Source organism: Tupaia chinensis, unplaced genomic scaffold (genome assembly GCF_000334495.1).
Source record: "Tupaia chinensis unplaced genomic scaffold, TupChi_1.0 Scaffold000014_1, whole genome shotgun sequence".
Classification (NCBI taxonomy): Eukaryota; Metazoa; Chordata; class Mammalia; order Scandentia; family Tupaiidae; genus Tupaia; species Tupaia belangeri.
Window position 1 is genome coordinate 1,750,721 of NW_006159444.1, and position 12,761 is coordinate 1,763,481.

The 12,761-nt window shown below is 48.0% G+C and overlaps 1 long non-coding RNA gene across 1 annotated transcript in view; it reads right to left on the bottom strand.

The window, feature by feature from the left end:
• The window catches only part of LOC106734350 (uncharacterized), a 77,932-nt gene extending 68,056 nt beyond the window's left edge, over positions 1-9,876 (bottom strand). Inside the window, exons 1-2 of the long non-coding RNA XR_001370001.2 lie at positions 9,754-9,876; positions 5,255-5,421 (exon numbers count right to left, since the gene is read on the bottom strand). This is a non-coding gene — a long non-coding RNA (uncharacterized LOC106734350). The remainder of the gene's footprint in view (positions 1-5,254; positions 5,422-9,753) is intronic.
• Between the last annotated feature and the right edge of the window lie 2,885 nt (positions 9,877-12,761).

Genomic DNA, 12,761 nt, shown 5'->3' on the forward strand with positions numbered 1-12,761 from the left:
CAACTCACTGTCTCCTTGGCACCAGGTTGACTTATTGTCTGACTGGTGCCTTAGAATTTTTTTTTTTTTTGAGAGGTTTTCACTATAGGGCATGTGTGCTCGCCAGAAAGGCAGAGAGAGAGACATAGAGACAGAAAGTGAGAAATCGCCCCTCAGGGAGGATGGCCACGCCACAATCCCTTCTCCTCCATTCTCCTCTCAGGATCTTGGGCACGCACGCACACACGTCCAGCATGAGTTTAAGCCACCAGGTCCAAGACTCGAACTGTGGTCGACTACATAGGAGTCCAGCGACATAGCCATTACGCTAACTGCTGGTCTGTGCCTTAGATATTTTAACTGAAGAGGCCCATTCTCAACTCCCAGGTGTTTCAGACAGTCCTTCTCCTTTTTTTTCTTTCTGAGTTACTCTGTCCGTTCATGACTTCAATGCAAATGGCTGACGTATTTTCTAAGTTCTTGTCTTCAGAAGTAAGAATTGTTACATCTGTCAACAGCGGACACCAAAGCTAAGAACAGAATACATGGCAAACCACGGCACCAGGCCTGACACCCAGAGAGAACAATGGGACAACCCAAGGATCAGCAGATGTCCTGTCCTACGGTCATCCTAATTATCCAACCATAACCCCAGCTTTCTTTAAAACCCAGTGAAAACTCCTCATGCCTGCCCTTCAGGGCCGAAGCAGCTCTCCACATCTGGTCCCTTTCCTCTCTTGGAAAACGAATAAACCTTTTCTATCAGCTTTATCTCTGGATTTGTGCATTCTGTCACAGCCCATGACAAAGACCACAACAGATGTCACAGCAGCACACTGCCAAGAAGCTGGGAGACCCTAGAGGGACGGTGGGGAAGCAGATAACTTTTGAACACAAACCCATCTGGATGGCCCGCCACTGTACGGCTGTCCCTGCAATGACCGACATATTAACAACATCTTTTTAAAAAAGAACTATTTAATTTTATTTGTTATTATTATTTAAAAATTTGTTATAAGGCACATGCGCTCACCAGAGAGAAATAAAGAGAGAGGGGGAGTGAGAAACCTCCTGGGATTTTGGGCGCATACACACACATGCGCCTGGCATCATTTTCAAGCTGCCAAGTCTGAGACTCAGACCACAGTCAGCCAGGTGGGAGTCCGGCACCTTAACCACCACACCACCTACTGGCTCCACCATGGATGTTTTAATAACATGCTGCAATCGCAGAGCGAGGGTGTGGGAGAGCTGCGATGACGCACCTCTGGGTGACTCCAAAGCCAGGACTCTCACCTGCTTATCCCAAGCCCCCCAAAGCAATAGCTTCCCCAGAAATGCATAAAAGTCATGGCCACGCCTCGCCTGACAGCTCCGTGCCACCTCCTCGCAAAGCTGGATTCTCCGCGATGTACTTAAAATGTCCTTGGGGTGACAGGAAAAGTCAAGATCCCATAACCATAGCAACTGGACTGTTTCTAACCACAGATTAAACTCACATTCTCATTCATTTTTATTTTTAAAATTAGTCAACCCTGGCTGACTTCACTCCATTCTTCTCACTTCCACTCAAACAAGTATCACCTCGTCGGCGAGGTCTTGGCTGACTGCCATGTATAGAGTGTTAGCCGGGGTCTCCCACTCCTTCCATTCTCCCCTCCTTGCCCTGCTTTGTTCCTCTTACAGCACGAACACCGCCCACAGTACCACACTACCGCTGCCCTCCTCTCCCCACGAGATGAGAAGCACTACGAAAGCAGAGACTTCACTTCAGACATTGCTGTATTCCCGGTAAGAGTTGGTGCCTGGCCCGTGTTAGACATAATACAGAAATGAATGGATACATTTGTTGAAATCTTCAGATGAACCAACGCCAAGTACTGGTGCAGAAGAGAGGAAAGGTGGGAAGTTCCATGGTACAGCCCTCCTGGCCTTCATGAGCGGACCGCCAAGTCCCATGACACGTATGCATGGATGCTGCAGTCTCACCTTAAGCACCGCACTGTGCCCACCCGGGTTTTGGTCTGGGACTTCCTTCCCTTGGAATCTCACTCCCCTCCTACGCACAGCACAGCCTAAGCTGAGCTCAAATGCCAGCTCTGTCATGAGTAAATCCATTGCCATTGCTCTCCTCTGCCTTCAAAATAAGTCCTCCTCTCTGCAGCATAGCACCTTCTTGCTCCTCTATCAAACTGGTTTCATTTTGCCTCGTACAAGTTTTATGCTGGCTTCGCAACCATCTCCAAGACGAGGCCTCTATTCTTTCACTCTCTTACATGACAAGCAGTTTTTTGCTTAGCAGGTACTTGATAAATGCTTCTAGAATGAATGAGAGATACCACAAGTGGTACCAGCTTCCCCATGGGGAAGACCCGTGAGCCAAGCTCAGAGGAACGGCAGGAGCTCACAGTAGAACCGGGGTGGGGAGAAGTTCAGAGTTCAATGAAATGCTGACTTAACCAAATCACTCTTAAATCTTGTCTTTTTCTAGACAGGGAAAAAGGTAAGTCGATTTGGCCTGTGGGTGAACAGTCAAGGTACCTTTGCAACTAAGTATCAGACACATGATGACACGCAGTGTTAGTGACCTTCGTGCTGAGCACCTGGCGGCAATGACAGCTGCAGAGACATGAGCTCGCTAAGCTCCAGGTTCTGGGCTCAGAGCTCTACGGAGAGCATGTCTCCGTGCCTCGCGAGGAACTATGTAGAGACACAGTTTCCACTCCCTGCTTCCCGGGGCTTACCTCGGGGGTGAAGGAGAGCCCTGACGTGAAATACACCCTGCTCGGCCCAAGGGAGAGTCTGGATGTCGGTATCCGGGGTGATGACAATGGCACAGATCTGCTATGACCAGGGACGGACACCGCTCACTGAGAAAGTGTCCGCATCTGGGCACCTGAGTCTGAATCAGTCTCTGGGCCACACACTTCCTTCTCAGATGGTGTGCTGGGAGGGTCATTTTCAGTCATGATAGCCAAGGCCAATTCATGCCAGATTCCATTCCAATGCGAGGACTGGTGAGCAGGGCAAAAGAATTTCTCGGGCTGTGCTCATGCACCTGAAGCAGGGGAGAAGCACAGCGCTGATGCTTTTTTGAGCGACTGCCATTGGGGTGCTGGGGGAAGGTGCTGGGGACCCAGCTGGCCATCGCCCCTGGTCCTGAGCACGCGCACACACTCCCCAGATCAACTCGGAGATGTGCTGGGCAGGAAAGGACTTCAGTGCTGGGAGGAGAGGGCAGGAAGGATGAGGAAGGAAGGCTGGAGGGGGCGGGAGGTGTTATATCTGAGCTGGAACTCAGAAGATGCGTGGAAGTTGTCTGGGCAGAATGGGGCATTTAGAGAAAGACATGAGATCTGAGAAAACCAAATGATGTTTCCAAAGTAGGAAAGGAAACCTGCAACACTGAGATTAATAACTGCCTAAGAAATGTAAGTAAGACAAACGATGCCGTCGATTCACTGAGAGAGTTACTCGTCTTGAGCATTTCCCTGTGATGGAGAAGCATGTGCAGGGGTAGCTGCTCTCACTTCGTCAAATGCTCAAGCCTATGGAAGATTGCTGGGAAACCACGTGATTCTTAGATTAAAAGAGTCACTCATGGTCAAATTTCAAAAGGCTGAAATTCAAAAACCTTTAAAAAATACGTGATGTGGCAGGTGGGTGCATTTTAGTGTTTTTGATATAAGAGCTGGCAGCCTTTAAAAATACCTTGGGCCCCAAAGGCCTTAAAGTAGACCTGGGGCATATTTGCAGATCACACCTGGCCTGTGCAGGCCACGCTGGGAACTGGGGCTTTATTCTTTAGAGAGACGGGCACGGGTAGGCAGGCGCCTCCAGATGGTGTGGATAGGAGGTTGATGGGAGGAAGATGGAACAGGGAGGGATTGAAGCCATCTCCATAAGACGTAATAGTCTGGTCTAGAACACTTGACAGAAGTGGGGAGAATAAGACAGACTGAAGGATCTCCTGGAGGACCAGGATGTGGTATTGCAACTGGACCCACATGGGACGGGCCCAGGCTCACATTTGGGTCCCCGGCTACATTACCAGGAATGCGTGTGCCCATGACCTAGGCTGGCTCGGGGTGGACTGAGCTGTGAAGTCCCCATTGGGATGCCTGTCTCTCTATCTCTGTCTCTATGGGAAGAGGTAAATAAATAAAGATGAAAAATAATGTTTTGGTTTTTCATAAATAAGCTCCTTGGGTGCTGAACTCGGATCGTGATAGCCAGCAGGATTCTAATGCTATTTGGGAGTATTTCAACTCCTACCCGAGGCTGGTAAGAAGGTCTGTCAGAAAACACTATTGAGCAAATGCACAGTGTATTCTGGATGGGAAATCTCACTTTGTTTGCTGTGAAGATGTATAGTGAATGAATGTAAATAAATAAATTTAAAAAAAGGTGACTAGATAGTTAAAAAAAAAAGAAAGAAAGAAAGAAAGAAAACACTAGCGTTCCAGGGAGAATAGAAACTTGCGATAGGAAGTCAAGCAGGTTGGAGTTGGGGTATGCAGAGGGTCTAATGGACAGAAACACCTGTGCCCTAACTTCCGAACCCTATGTACCTGCTCCTGTTTGGAAAGAGTCTTTGCAAATGTAATTAAGTTAAAGATGTTGAGAGGAGATGATCTGGGAATACCTGGGTCGGTCTGAACCTAACATGTCATTGTAGTAGAGAGGGGAAGACACAGAGGAGGAGGTGGCTGCGTAAAGATGGGGCGGCTTGCAAAGCCAAGATTGGGTAACAGCACAGGGGAGGGAGTGAGAGGACTGAGAACGAGGAGGTGTGACTCCACCCATCTGGAGGAGGTAACTGAGACAGCAGCTGGCAGGATCGGGAGAGAGATGGAAGGGTCGAGAACATCCATAAAGCCCTGGATAAAGCATGGACGAGGTGCTCAAGGTCTAACAGAAGCTCCTAACCTCTCCATCTGCCCAGCACCTTCTCCTCCATCCCGCCATCCCTCTAAAACCGGGGTGTAAGTGAACAAGAGCCCTGGTTCCTGCTGGTTGGGGTGGGACGGCCGAACTGGGTCTGTTCCAGGGCTACCGGACATAGCTGTGCAGGTCACATGCTGCGCAAGAGCCCCTGTTAGGGGTGAGAGGGGGCAGACTCCCAGCTGTGCTCCTGTTGCCATGCTGTGCACCCTGGGAACAAAGGGACCCCTTCTGCACTCTGCAGGAGGCTCAGGCTGCCCTCATAGCATCCCCACCCTCTCTAAGACAGGCCTGGCCTCAGTCCCCAGCACTAGCCCCCATGGGTACCTACTGGCCTCCTGTGAACAGCAGCACGGAATTCTCTGTCTCCACGAGGAAGCTCTGTCACAGGGCTGCCTGATCTCTCCTCCTTCCCCGTTCCCCGATGGGCCACAGTCCTCCTTTCCCGACAAAGTCAGCCTCTTACGAACAACGTTGCTAAAACAGTTATGACCGGATCTGAAGGAGGAAAGACTACTGTCAAAATACTACAAATTAGGGGACTTCAAAATTCATGAAAAACCGGAATTAAAGTGTTAGCATACTGTGTTGCAAAATGTTGGAATCCATACATTTTTGTCATAATTCATATTTTTCCATGAAATTTTCTTGGAATGCAAAATTCTCCAACATTTGTTGTAAGAAGCCTTGATATTATAGGCTGAGTCAGTAAGTGTGTGGGAAAAAAAAAAAAAATCACCGTGTGTCAAAGACATTTTCTAGGCTTTGCCGGAGCAATTCTCCTAGAAAGCTTATAGCAATTGTTTTAGAAAAATATGGGCTGGTAACTTTTTATTCTAGAAACTTCTGTGCTGGCTAGAATAGTTTATAACAAGAATTTAGTCTTTTCTTGGGTAATTGAAAAGCAAAGAAATCAAGAGAAGTAATGGTTGAGGAACATCATAGGACGCGGCAGCTATGCAAGGGAAACCAGAGACTTTCTCAAGCCTTTTTCCTTTTCTTCTCTTGTTTGTAGACTTTTTTACCACAGGGCACATACACTCACCATAGAGACAGAGAGAGAAAGTGAGAAAGCACCTCCAGGGAAAGGAGGGGGCATCGTCATGCCGAAATCCCTTCTCCTCTCAGGACTTTTTTTTTTTTTTGGTAGAGTTTATATTTTGTCTTAGGACATGTGCACTCCCCAGAGATAAAGAGACAGAGACAGTGAGAGGGAAAGTGAGAAATCACCCCCCATAGCAGATGGCCATGCCGCAATTCCTTCTCCTCCTGGAATCCTGGGCACACATGCATCCAGAATGATTTCCAAGCTACTGGGTCCAGGACTAGAACCGTGGTTGGCCATGTGAGAGTCCAGTAGCACTATTATCTAATGGCCCCAGGACTTTAAGACATTTATTTATTTAGCATCATTATTATTTTAAAATTTGCTATAGGGCACGTGTGTTTATGAGAAAGAGAGAGAGCGAGCGAGTAAGCTGCCAGATCCGGGACTCAAACCACAGTTGGCCATGTGGAAGTCCAGCGTCTTAACCACTATGCCACTGCTGCCTGCCACTGGGGATTTTGGCCACACACGCACATGTGCCTGGTGTGTTTTTAGGTCCTTGAGTCCAGGACTCAAACTGTAGAGTTAGCCAAGGGGGGTCCATCGCCTTAACCACCATGCCATCTGCTGGCCCTCTGTCATTTTATTCAAGCTCTTTGATTTTCATGATAGATTTAGAACTGAACAGTTAGGCCTATTTGTTAAACAAAGTTATTCCTTCATTTTCCAATGCAAAATATATTTGTCACAGAATCGGCTTTCAATCATTTTGTTTCATCCTCAAAACAATCCCACTAGGTGGGAATTGTTATTCCCATTTCACGGATGGGGAAAATAGGGCTCCAGGGGAGCTAAAGCTGAACACCAGCACACGGTGGAGCTGAGCGTTTCGATCCGGGCAGAGTTCATGCCGGCACCTGAGGTGCTGGTCACTAGGCAGCACTCTCTCCTGAGACAGCGAGTTCCCTCAAAGCCTTTCCCAAGGGCGCACTCAGTGGGTCTACAGAGTCCTTTTACCCACTGCTCTGAGCACACCAGGAGAGCCCTGTGTGGTTGCCACTGCCCTTCGGGTGTGAGAGTTTGAGCGTCCTGCCAGAACCAGCAGGTGGTGCAGTGGCTAAAGCGCTGGCTACCACAAGGCCAACTGTGGTTCGAGCCCCGGACCTGGTGGCTTAAAAATCACAGTGGGTGTGTGTGCGCGTGTGCCCAGCATCCTAACAGGAGAATGGAGAAGGGATTGCACCATCGCCAGCCCCCATGGAGGATGATTTCTCACTTTCCCTCTCTCTGTCTCTACCAGGTGAGCACACATACCTTATAGAAAAAGGAGGCAAAAAAGTGTCCTACAGGTAGCTGTTAAATTCCTCCATCCTGCCAAAACTCTGTTTGGGTCACATCTTTTGTGAAAACCAAGTTACATGAAAGAAAATAAAAGCAAATACTGTTCTTGGCCCCTTAGACCTTTACTATTTTTCACTTTTTTAAACAAAAAGAATTATTTTATTTAACTTTATGTATTTATTTATGCCTAAAAATTTGACCAGAGAGGGACAAAGGAGGCGGGGGTACAGAACAAGAGAGAGAAAGAGAGAAAGGGAGGGAAAGTGAGAAAGCAAGCCACGAGGTCCAGGACTTGAACTGCCGTCAGCCATGAGGGAGTCAGCATCCTTAACCACCATACCACCTGCCAGGCCCTATTTCTCACTTTTTTGTGGCTGAATTCCTTTAGGTCTTCCCAGATCCTGCTAGCCCCACTACCCTGATGGATTTTTCACTGCAGGTTCAAATAAGGCACATTTCCAACTGCTCCAAAAGTTCTGACTCCTTGCTGGTGCCTTCAGGGGACATAACACCCTCAGCTAGAGGAACGTGGACACCCCGATCTGTGTCAGGTCAGCACATCTGCTCTGGGGAGGAACTTGGACCTGGGTCCACACAACCACTCCTCACTGTGAATGCTTAAGCCTTGCTGTGAACTCCGGGGCGTGGAGCTGGGAGGAAGGCGTGGCCACCTGAGTCCCACCAACCCACGTGTTTTCGCATAGTTTCCTTTGACTCTGTTTCCTTATTAGTAAAATTGGCAATTTGCTACTGGAGGATTACCAAGCTCTTTGCAAGTTGGGTAAAAACTCCTGACCTTACCAAAGGCAAATTTAAACACGCCAGAGGGGTTGATTTCACGGCAGCATGTTCACAGTTGGGACCTCAGGGTGCAGGCACTGCTGTGGGTTCCTCACGACTCTGACATTCTGTCTGCTAACGGTTCTCTCACTGGGCAGTGCACACCACGACCCTCCTCTCCTTGCCCCACCACAAAAGCCCACCTACCCAGGGCCGCCTATGCTCACCGAGTAAAAATATGATCCTCCTCCTGGTCTGTGCATAGGAATCGCATCATCTCAGTAGGTATCATGTTTATGGTTCTTTTTTTAAAAATAATTATGCCAGTTTTTGGTTGAGATGAAAGGAAAAAAAGATCATTAAAAGAAAACCAAAAACAAACTGATAGAGGGTCAGCCCCATAGCCTACTGGTTGAGAGCTGGGCCCCTACATAGACAACTTGGTTCAAGTCCTGGCTCTAGCAGCTTGAAAAACACACCAGGGATATGTGTGTGTGTGTGTGTGTGTGTGTGTGTGTGTGTGTGCACGCATGCCCCAAATCCCAATAGGATGGAGAGTGGAGGTGAAGGGATTGCAGCATAACTGCACTGCATTGGAGGGTGTTTTCTCCCTCTCCCTCTCTGTTTCTCTCTGGCAAAAGCACATACCCTCTGGCAATTAGAGGGAAAAAAAAAAAAGACCAGTGGCAGGGAGGAAAGGCTGATTACAAGTAAGTCAGGTGGGGCCAGTAAGTAGTGGGGTGGTTAAGGACCTGGACTCCCACACGGCCAACCACGGTTAAAGTCCTGGACCTGGCAGCTTTCTTTCTCATTTTCCTTCTCTCTCTCTTTTTCTCTCTCTCTGGTGAGCACACAAGCCCCACAGCAAAACTAAAATAATAATAATAATGAATAAGTTCTTTAAAAAGTCAAGTATTGGATTCTATTGTGACGAGAGCCTGGGAAGACACAAAATCCCATCTGCTTTCTTCCCATTCGTCCTTAGAGATACCACCCCAGGGCTGTGGCGAGTGGGATCGGCACTGCGCCCACCAAACTCATGAAGTCAAGTGGGCCCTTGTCAAGAGAGGTCACTCCCCAATGTCCCCCGGATTAATCTGAAAGCAGATCCTATCCAAAAAGCCCTGGGCAGGCTCACCGCACCCTGGGAAAACAGATGAACACAATGGGCTGATCTGAGTATTCGGTTGTATCCTTTCCAGTAAGCTAGCAACAGATGAACAATGCAACTGTCTCAGACAAAAAAAAAAAAAGACAAAAGAAAAAGAAGCATCCCTTGTGGCAGAGAGCCTCGCTGTCACCCCACTTGTCCTTGTTTTCATTTAACTGACACCACTTCATCACCCACAGCGTTTCTCTGTTTTGATTTACCTTTGGGATAAATGCCAGCTATCGTTTCCTGAGGGCCTGCCCCGCGCCAAACCCATTTCGTTGCTATCACTAACCACAGACTGGAAACGTTTCCATCATACAGACGAGAAAACTGCGGGCAAGATGGTCTCCATCGTACAAAGAAGCCAAGGCTCGGCGAGCTCAAGTAACTTGTCCAAACCACACAAACACAGGAGGCAGAGGTCGGGCTCCGGCTAAGCCGGCCAGGCCGGTCCTCTCTCTCCTCCAGTCCACTGGGGTTCCCAGACTTGTCAGCAAATGAGACTCACCTAGGGCTTGTCTAAATCTCCCAACACTCAGGGAACGCCTAGAAATCACCACCTTTGGGGAAGGGCCCCAGGGTTACAGTATTTTTTGAAGCTTCCCAGGTGATTTTAACAGGAAGACAAGCCCAGGAGCCACAGCGGGAGCTACCGCGCGCGTCTTCAGCTGCAGGCCTTCCCGTTAACCAGGTGGAGAGCAATGAGAGCAGAGACCGGCAAGGAAGCAAACGGAAGCCTGAGCTCACCGGGCAGTGGCAGGGGCCGGGGCCCACCCGAGAGAGGGCGCCCCCTGACGGCAGAGGGAAGACACCTGATGAGAAAAGAAATCTTGCTGCGGAATGGGATGCCTGTTTTTAGCAGCTCCTAAAGAAATGGACTGGAATATAAAATCCACTAAGCGCATCTCTTACGTGGGTTTCCTGCTGGCCCTTTTTGTGGGATGCGGGTGACTAGAACGTGCATTTACGTTAGAAACGGGCTCTTGATGCCGAGCAACGTGGCTGGTACCGGCCGCCGCCGAGTCCAGCCGTGCGCCCTGTGGGGCTAACCTCGACTCAGGGCACCTTGCGGTCCCCGACGACATTTTGCAACAGCCAAGTTGGGTCAGATTATATCCAGATAGAGCATTTCTGTGTGTGCGGTTAGAATAAATTGAAATTTCCTTAAAAACTGGGGATCCACTGGAAAAACTTTAACCCTACACAACAGTTTCTTGTGTAATTGTGGGGATCCTCGGTTTGAAGAACGTGAAGGTCCAGGTAAACACGCCAAGGAATGACTACTTCTAGTTGGAATGTAAGTAGGATTGCAGCTGAGTGAGACCCTGCTGCCATGTCTTGGCTCAAGTCCAAGGAAGGACAATCAGCCAGTGAGTTGGTGGTGGCAATGCCGAGACTTACTCGAGCTAGTCCTTTGCTCTAAGTGTGGTGTACTGTCTGCGGTGTCCACCCTGGATGAAACGCTTGGAACTGAAAGCAAACCCACGTCTCACAGCTTATATTCCAGCTAGTTAAAATGGCTGTGCCGGGTCTGATGCAGCCTTCCTCTCAGAAAGACAAGAGCTGAGGGCCACCATTCACTGATTGCTATTGGTTTAAGTTTCCTCATTTTTATTACGTAGTAACATCTTCCCTGAAAACATTCAGTCAATCCTAGTTCTATGCAAGATGCTGTGACAGGGATCTGGAACAGCCTGCTGCTGTGTACTAAGATGGTCCCAGGAAAGGACCACTCATTTCAGAAAACATGCAGCTAAGGATGACTTTCTGGGGGCCGGCAGGTGCGTGGTGGTTAGGGGTGCTGGACTCCCACATGGCGGACGGTGGTTCAAGTCCCAGACCTGGCGGCTTGCTTTCTCACTCTCTCTCTCTTTTTCTCTCTGTCCCTCTCTGGTCAAATAAAAAATAAATCAATAAATAAAGCTAAATAAAATCATTCTTTTTTAAAAAAAATAACTGTCTATTCCACCCTACTTTCTTGCTGTTGTCTTTGTTCCATTAAATCTTTGTTACAAATGTGAGCAATCTCTCAAAAAAACCCTCAACTTCTTGAGGTTCGATAGTGAAAAATAGCTTCTGCTTTACTTGTCGTTTCCCAGGTTTTAAAGCCAAAGTCACTGTGCTTGAGAATCTTTTAGGGTTTCCCCTCCATCCTCTCACAGGTGAAATTCGCCACTTCTCGTGCTGAGTTTAAGGGCAGCGTTCAGGGAGGGTAAAATTCGTATTTTTGCTCAAGTTTAGGGGTTTGGAAAAGACAGGTCCTGGCCAGCCTTGTGGCCCCCTTGTTAAGGGAGCCGGACCCTGCATGGCCAACCTCATGGTTCAAATTCCTGTCCTGGCGGCTTGAGAAACACATCAGGCGCACGTGCACGCAGGTGTGCCCCAGATCCCGAAAGGGTGGAAGCATGGAACGGGAATGGCAGCATGGCTGTGCCCCATTACAGGGTGCTTCTCCCCTCTCCCTTTATTTCTGTCTCTCTGGCAAGTGCACATGCCTTTGGCAAATTAAAGAAAGAAGGAGAAAGAAAACAGAGGTCCTAATCAGGATCTGCTGTAAGAAATGCCTGCTTGGAGAAGCTATTTGTGAAATCTTGCTTTGGGAATCTTTGCTGCTGAAACTGGATGAAAACTTCTTGGAAATATTAGTTTTTAGTAGAAAAGGCTGATAATTACAAGTAAACACAATCCCCAAATTTTCACTTCCAAATAAAGCAATAGACTTGGTATGGCTAGGAAATAGCAAAAGAATAAACTGTAAAACTGTTTTCTTTTTTCAATAGTTAAAAGTTAAGCTAATAAAAACCAAATCAAGGGGTTGGCAGGTGATGTATTGGTTAAAGGTGCTGGATTCCCACATGGCTGACCGTGGCTGACCATGGTTTGAGTCCCGGACCAGGTGGCTTGCTTTCTCCCTTTCCCTTTCTCTCTCTGGTCAAATTAAAAAACAAACAAACAAAAAACCCCAGAAAAATCAGTTTTAGGGAAACTAGTCATTTGCACTGTGAGCCCCTCTTGTTCATCTGCTGTTGACCATGCCGTGCACACCTACACTCCTTTTTAACACGCAGGCCCTAACAATATGCCCACGTGTCATTTTAATTCATAATTGTATCTCTGATCTCAAGCACCACACTGGACATTTAGTGCACTAAGTGAATGTGTGTTGGGTGAATGAAGGAATGTTTGTATCCAGAGGCAATTTTATAATTTTTTTTTTTTTAAGAGAGAGATTTTTGCTACAGGGCACAAAGGCTTGCTGGAGAGTCAGAGAGACAAAAAGAAAGAAATCACCCTCGGGGCTGGAAGGTGTCAGTAAAAGGTGCTGGATTCCCATATGGCCAAACGTGGTTCGAGTCCTGGACGTGGTGCCTTCCTTTCTCACTTTCCCTCTCTCTCTCTCTCTCTGGTCAAGTTGAAAAATAATAACAAATGGAATTAAATAAATGTTTTTTTAAAAAATTACCCTCTGCGGAGATGGCCACAGCACAATACTTTCTCCACTCTCCTCCTGGGATT